Genomic DNA, 8,263 nt, shown 5'->3' with positions numbered 1-8,263 from the left:
CTCCTGTCCACACCACTACTGCCCACCAAGGCTTCCTCGTGCTCCAGCACTCTTCAGGACAGGCGGACGACAGACCACAAGGAGATGGCAGCCATTGTTGCCGACCGGCTGGCCGACAGGTAGCCGGAGGACGACGACGTCCCAATGGAGAACACGGTAGTTCACGATCCGGCGCCAACCCCCTCCTCCGCGCCATCCTCGCCGGTTCATTGCACCATGACCATCGGCGAGGCCCGCGCCCAATATATGGACAGTGTGAGGCAGATGCGTCAGGAGCAGTTCCAGGAGGCACAGGCCGACGCTGCCTACAACCACCATCTCCTCGAGGAGCACCTGCAGGCGGAGGAGCAGATCGCCGCGGAGCGGGCGGAGCAGGAGGCACTGCTCGACTCGTACCGCTCCGCCCGCAAGGGCCGCCTCGAGCGCTGGCAGTACTGCATGCGGGTGGCGGAGGCTGCGGCCGCCTACAAAGAGGCTAGCGAAGAGGGCGATGAAGCGGGTGAGGCGCTGTTTGGTGAGACCGAGGACGAGGCAGAGGACAATGCCGGCTCCGACGAGTCCCCACTCCGCTGGTGTCGACGAGTCCCTGCTCCGCCGAGGCCCCACGGCGCCAACAACGAGGCAGAGGACACCGCCGGCTCCGCCGAGGCCCCGCCCCGCCAAGAACGAGGCAGAGGACATCGTTGGCTCAGCCGAGGCCCCACCCTGCCAACAATGCGGGGGAGGATTTCCACTGCTCCACTGAGGCGCCGCCCGCCGGCAACGAGACATACGACATTGCCGGCTCCGCTGAGGCCCCGCCCCGCTGCCAACGAGGCTGCGCCACACAGAAAACAAGGAAGAGTAGAACACGGTAGGTCGCCGCCGCTTGGGTCGAAGTAAGGCCACCGCTGCTACCCTCCTGTTGAAGCCAAGCTAGGCGGGTTGACCATTGACGGCCGGTTAGCTTCTTGGGAGTGACATGGAGTCGGGGAGTTCAGCTGGAGAATAACGCTGCTTCTACTTAACTGTGGTGCAGTTGGTGGACTGACACGTGGGCCCAACAGGTCACATGTCAGTTATGCAACTGCACCTGCAGTTAAGTCACTGAAGCTTCTGTTCAGCTCAGCGGGACATAGGTGGGTAGCTTCGGTTAATTAATTATACCTCCAGTGCACCCCTTTTTAGTTGAAGAATGTATGAAATGTAATGAAATCTTGCATGTTTATATGAAATCCGACCGTGTATGAATGAATTTATTTCGATTAGTTCGAATTCCTGTATAACTAGCATTGGATGAACATGCAAAACAATACGTACTAGCATTATTCCCAGGGTGATCACCTCGTTTTGCAGCAGTTTCACATGTACTCCTTCCAGTCCTTTCTAGTCTGCATACAAGTTTTGTCTGCAGTCAAAGTATCTCTACTTTGACCAATCTTATACAAAAAGGTATGCACTTTCACAATGTGCGAAGTAAAAAGGAACAGAAGGAGTACAAAGAGTTTGAGCAGCTTTTTAGCGTTTCTTTACATTGCAATCAAACACACAGGCCTGGCAATTCATAGAGAACATTTAAAACAATCGATGATTATGCATCTCAGCGACTCACATGTCAGAGGCAATATTTACTTCACAACTAAAGAATAAAGAAAAAAATTGATCGACGCTGCTGACAGCAAATGGCGTCCCATTTGAAAATATCAAACGCATGTCTTGCTAAAATCAATGAGCAAAATTTGACAAGGTTGTCCCATTCCAAAATATCAAATGCCTACGATTGTGGAATGGGCAGGGTTTGCCATCAGTTCGGACATTTGTCACAGCAAAAAAATGGAGATTTTGTCAGTCCTTCTGAGATGAAGTTAGTTTGGTCTTGTGGGGAGTAACATAACCATCCTTCAACTGCTCCTTCTGATGATAAGATAGATAGGGCTTCTTCATCCTGGCATAATCGGAACTAGTCACTTCATGTACTCCATATTCTTCTTCAGAGGAAGATGATCCTATTGTGCAAAGACAAGAGGACTACTAAATGCTAGCATCACTGCTTGCTCGAAAAAAGGAAAGGAAATATTTAAAACAACACAGATGAAGCACTTCTCAAGGACAATACCACCTTTTCATGACAGTATCTAAACAGTAGCACAACACCAATAGAGATGACAAAACTCAATCATATGGATGAAATCAGTGGGCGAGTACCAACCTTTGTCAGGAGGCTTATTGTGTAGAGCATACAGATGAAGCAATTCTCCGGAACCATCTGTTGCTATCTATGATGGTGGCCATGCTTACTATATACTCCTGGATTAGTTTAATGTTTCCAACATCTTCTTGTGCAGTTCCACTAAAATATATGGTATCTTCAAAGAAGATCCCTGTTTGCACAAGTAGAGATAATTACATATTACATTAAGAGTGGCATCAAATCAGTGGCAAAACAATTGCTCGTTCCAGCCATAGCAATAAATTAAGATGCAAAACTATATCATTACTTGTGTCATCATAGTTCCAGTGCTTCATTACAACACCAGGAGTTGATTTTTGTTTTTCTTCCCCTTGTTCTTCCCCTTCATCACTTGGTTCAATAACAAACAAGCTTCACCTTCAATGTAAGATTTGGCATGTCAATTAGGGAGCACAAGTACAGTACTAAACTTAATTTTCTGATGGAAGTGGCAAAATACAGGCCAGCAGTTGTGAAATATCCTTATCTTACCTCAATGGGATATTATGGTGCACATATAGATTGGAAGTCTTGTCTCCATTTGTGCGGTTCACTAAAATCAAGCAACATTATCATACAAGTAGCTCAACATATGAATGCACACTGCAGAATCATGTGAAAGAAGGCTAGTACTGACCTATCATGATGCGGAATTCAAACAACTCACAAGAAGAAGATCTGAACCAAATTCACCTTAACGGATAGGAAGTAAGATATCCTCTTGTGCAGTTCCATTAAGATCAAGCAATCAAGCAATGTTGTCGGTGTGACATTTTGGTTGAATTGCACAAAACACTCTTAAAACAAAAGTGTTTTGTGCAGTGCAACAAAAGGTCACAATGGCAACGAGGTGAAGCAGATAACCCTGTTTACATAGAGGTGCAAAGGAAACAATTAGTGGTCAATAACGGTGGATGACACAGAATCCAACAAAAAGAAGCATCTACCTTATCTAAATGGGAAAGAAAGCAAGACAATAGCATTTCTCAAATGGTGGCATTGATTAATATTAACATAGAGATTATATTAACAATAAAATTCGTTAAACATGTAATTTGCTTTTAACTGTGGCATTCATCAATTTTCCAGCGGCATTATTGGAGGGTGTTTGTTTATAGGGACATTTTGGTGTAGGGACTAAAAAAACTCCGTGTCAGTCCCATCTAAACCAAAGAGGAGGGACTTTTAGGGACTAAAAGTGGGCATTTGGGACTAAAGAAAGAAGACCCCGAGGGTGTCTTTTTGGGACATTTTCCAATAGTTGCCCCTGCCATGCATCGCACCTTGTCTCTATTAGTTCATTACTAGGGGTAACATGGTCTTTTAGCATGTCATTTAATAACCTCTAGTCCATGTTTAGTCCCTGGAACCCAGCAGGTAGGGACTAGGGAGTTTTTAACGAAACATGGCCTTAGATTAACAACAGCTAATGAGTTGCACGGGACAGTGGACGCACCAGCACCATGTGCATCTACCGATGTACTGTGGTCATGCACAGTCTGTTGCAACAAAGAACAAACAACCAAGGAGCATATTTGTGTTGGTCCCAGTTTTTTATCTTTAGACGCCTTTCCCTATGTGAGCGCAGCAAATCTAGTCCTGCTCAAACTCTACAGCATTGTCCCTTCCTTTCCTTTTTGAACTAGTACTTTCGCCCCATCCTTTCCTCTTTGAACCACGTCCTAGATTTATGCGATACAACTTTCCCCACTACTTTCCCCCATTCCTTTCCTCTTTGAACCACATCCTAGATTAATGCTATACAACTTTCCCCCTTCATTTCCTCTTTGAACCACGTCCTAGATTCATGCTATATACAAATTTTCCCACTACTTTCCCCCACTCCTTTCCTCTTTGAACCGCGTCCTAGATTCATGGTATACATGCAGCTAGAGCAATGCATGTGGAGTAAGTAAATTATACCTTAAGGTTCTTTGGGCGTGGTTCGGTGGGCGACGGGACGGCGGCGAAGAAGAAGGGGTCGGAGGCCCTCCCGCGCCGCCGCTGGGTGGAAAGTGAACAGCTGCGCCGGTAGTCCCTCACCGAAGGCGACATCGTTAAGCCTCCTTCCCTTCCCGGTGGACGGATCCTACCGGCTCTTTGAGCAGCAGTGAGGGGAGAGAGAGGACAATGAAGTCTTGTTTAGATCTGGAGAGGGCGAGAGAGTGTGAAGAGAGCAACTACAAGCGCTGAGGCTCCAGCGGGAGAGGGCGAGAGTGTGTGAAGAGAGCAACCACACGCACTGAGGCTCCAGCGTGTATATATATACTGGAGAGAGAGAGTGTGAAGTGTGCAAACCCTAGAAAACATTTTGACCAGTCAAAGAATCCTCCTGGCACAAATTATGCTCAAGTGTAGTTATCAAACCCGAGACCTCAAGTTTGATGAGCGAATAGGCTAACCAGATACACAACCCTCCCATTATGTTCAACAAGAGGGAAATAACCTTTTATACATTCCTGCATTCGTGTGACAAGCATGCCGTGTTTTTTGTGTGGGAGTCATTGGGATTTCAATCATAATAGTGTCATGTGGCTTTGGTGGTAAGACTATCCACAGTGGTGCAGAAATAATGCAGCCTTAGTCACCTTACCACTCTCCACGTAGTACGTTGGGTCCCACCAGTTAGAGGGTGAAACAAACAAATTAATAAGAAAAATTAAAAGCGCCAGTGGTGTATCTTACCTCACACATCTCGCTACTGCTCGGGAACACTGTCCAATTGATCCCTCTGTTCGCTCACGTATTATTTTAAGTGAATCCTTATTATAACATGCACACAAATTTTGGGCACTTGTATTTGACTTAAGTCAGTGTGCCACCGTATCGTATACTTACTACTCCCTCCATCTAGGTGTAATAAGTCACGTTAGAAGGTGCAACGGGACCAAGGTGCGTGTGTGTGTGTGTTTAACACCATGTGTGTGTTAGAGAGAGCGACAGATCGACCTACTCCTACAGAGAGATGTTGTGTAGTGTACGATTTTAGCCGCGAGAGTCGGTGCATCCTCTCGTTTCCGGGCGTGTCCGGTAGGGACATGCGGACAACTGCCACGCCCGCTCCTGACCAGCCTGGCCCACCCAAAGCCCCTCCATCGCCCGCACGCGCTTCCCGCCTGAAACGGTTAGCGGCGCTCCAAAGAATCGGTGCCGCATTCATGCCCAGGCAGAGCGGACGCGACCTCTCACTGGCACAAGAGTGATGGTTGCTTCGTTCATCCAACTTACTGCTGGGTCTATGTGATTTGACGGTTCATTGGTCTTTATTACTAAGGTGGTAGGACTGCTGGATGTCCCACGCTTTTGGCGAAAGGAGGTATACTACTACTAGACTACAATTTCTCCATTCTTACAGTGGAGGCGTGCAAGAGCAGTGAAAACATGCAGGCTCAGTGATTACATGGCCCACCTCACACTATCACCATGCGACACCTAACTCTTTACATAGTACGTACTCCCTTCGTTCCTAAATATTACTAGATGAGTCCCCGCGTGTTGGCGCAGAACAACGATATATCTCTCTTCGCAAAATTATCGATTTCATAGAACAAAAAAACTCTATAACCGCATGAAAAATGTGGTAGCCAAACTAAATAAACTCCCATCATCATTTAGATCATCCCACGTAAGGAAAAAATATCAACCAACTCCTACTGCATAATGGGATTATATTTTTCTTTTTGACATGTTAATGGGACTTAAAATCTCACTTACATGCATGCTACCGGTGCATGCTTGCATGCAGACATGTTGATGTGATTTAAAACCCACTCACATGCATGTGGCACAGTATTTCTGCATGCTTGCATGTGGCTTAGTGCGGAGCCTCTCAACGTCAAGATCAGACGGCTATTATGGACTGATTTACTTCATCTAACGGCTACATCAATTTTGATGACGTGGCTCAAGGAGAGGATAGAGAATTCCTAGTAGTGGGGGCTAGCTATTACTAGTAGATATAAGTCTTTGTAGAGATTCCACTACATACGGAACAAAATGAATGATTCTACACTTAAAATGCATCTATATACATCCGCATGTGGTTCATGGTGAAATCTCTACAAAGACTTATATTTAGGAACGGAGGAAGTACTAGTATAGTACGTACTGTAATTTATCAGTGAGATAAATTTGTACAATGCTATGAAGCTTCCAGCTTCTGTTACATGTATCTTGCGTCCAAGGTTGCCCGTTGCAACATTTCATCAAATACAAAGGAGACTAACATGCATGCTATTGCATCTCAATGATTGACAGATCATAGCAAATATGTACTCCCTCCATTCCAAAATAAGTTTCTCAACTTTGTGCAAACTTTAGTACAAAGTTGTACTACTACTAAAGTTGACACTTATTTTGGAATAGAGGCAGCTAAAGAAAAAAACGATCCATGCAATCCCTAGACCTTGAACCGTGAACCCTGACCAGGCTTCAATTTGCTGGCAACGTTCGAGCTTCCTAATATATGAAGTTTGCAACCTTTTGACCATAGGATAATTTTGTGCAGTTTCACCAAAATCAAGATGAGCATCCTCGTGGCAAAGAAATTGAACAAGTGTGATTAGAATAAGATTACTGGGACTAGTTGATGAGACATAAACTCATCACAAATACAGTACGTAGAAGCCAGTAGAGGTATGTGCGGGGCAAAGAAGTAGAGAAATATCCACATAGAGTGATGTGGGCAGCTGGAGCAGTGGTGCAAGCCGGCTGTATAGGGAGTTGTACCTGAGGGACGTAGCTCAACCTTGAGGAGGGCGGCGGGAGGCGGCAACTGCCCACGTCGCGGCAGTGAGCAAGGGACGAAGGCAACCTCACCGGCTTTGTGAGAGAGAACGGCGGGGACCCCTGATCGGGTCGTGCCGACAGTGGGTTTTCACCGTCGGCGACGGCCACCACATCTACACTAAGCATACACCCCTTCCCCAAGCGGACATGATCCGTCGGGATGTTAGAGATGTGGCCACAGTCGTTTTGTGCGAGAGAGTGTGAAGAGAGCAACCCCAACAAGCAACCGTGTAGGCTGGCCCGTCCTGACTATGTATATAATGGAGCGGTTTCCTTTTCTCTCAATATGAACCTATCATATTGCGTACGTGCCACTGAAGAAAAAAAACTTTATTTATAAATGATGCGGCACCTACTACTCGTTCTCCTATAACCTTGCGCTGGCATCTCCAAAATATTAACCTTACGATTGGCTCTTCGCCTCTTCGGGAAGTCGAGCAATAATGGTAGTGCAGTATATATCGTTTTGGCTATATGAGACCGAATGAATTGCTGCACGTCCACCACGTGGGCGAGGGTCGAGAGGCGAGGGAGAGTGCTACATACGGAGCAAAATGAGTGAATCTACACTCTAAAATACGTCTATATACATCAGTATTTAGAGTATGTACTAGTAGTTCATATTGAAATCTACTAAAGGACATATATATTCCAAACAATATGATATAATCTCTATAACCAAGGTAGTAGGGACGAGGAGTAAACGGAAGGAGTAGTAAATTTTTCTCCTCGTCCTGCGAGCCACCGCGCACATGGGCGAGGGAGCGGGCGTAAGGCATAGTAAGCAAGCTTCACCTCATCCTGCGTGCCACCGCGCCCGTGGGCGAGGGAGACGGCATACTAAGCAAGCTTCTCCTCGTTCTGCGAGTAGACGGGACACACCAAAAGTACTCCAGTGTATAGAGCCTTGCCTCTAAGGTAGGCCCCACATGGTTTGCCTCTTTTTTAACATAACACATCAAGTCACAATTTGTTTGTTCACCCGTGGTAGATGATCCTCCCTCCACCAAGTGGACAACCAGTACACGTGCCAAATTACCACGTGGGCTGCCTTTTTCGTACAGAAATGAGCTCCACCGTGTACCCGCGCGAGTGTGGTTGGGAAAGAGACGGGAGTACATGCACCGTGCATGCACCTCTTCTCTTCGTGCACGTCCCCCACCTACGTGGGTGTGTGTGAGAGATACAAACCGCGCTCGTGAGTGTTTTTTGTTTTGGGGTGGGGGTGGGGTGGGGGTTGATTTCGTGAATTATTTGTGGGAATAT

Source organism: Triticum aestivum, chromosome 4A, assembly GCF_018294505.1.
Source record: "Triticum aestivum cultivar Chinese Spring chromosome 4A, IWGSC CS RefSeq v2.1, whole genome shotgun sequence".
Taxonomy (NCBI): Eukaryota; Viridiplantae; Streptophyta; class Magnoliopsida; order Poales; family Poaceae; genus Triticum; species Triticum aestivum.
The sequence above is the reverse complement of the archived record's forward strand: the minus strand, read 5'-3'. Positions refer to the sequence as shown.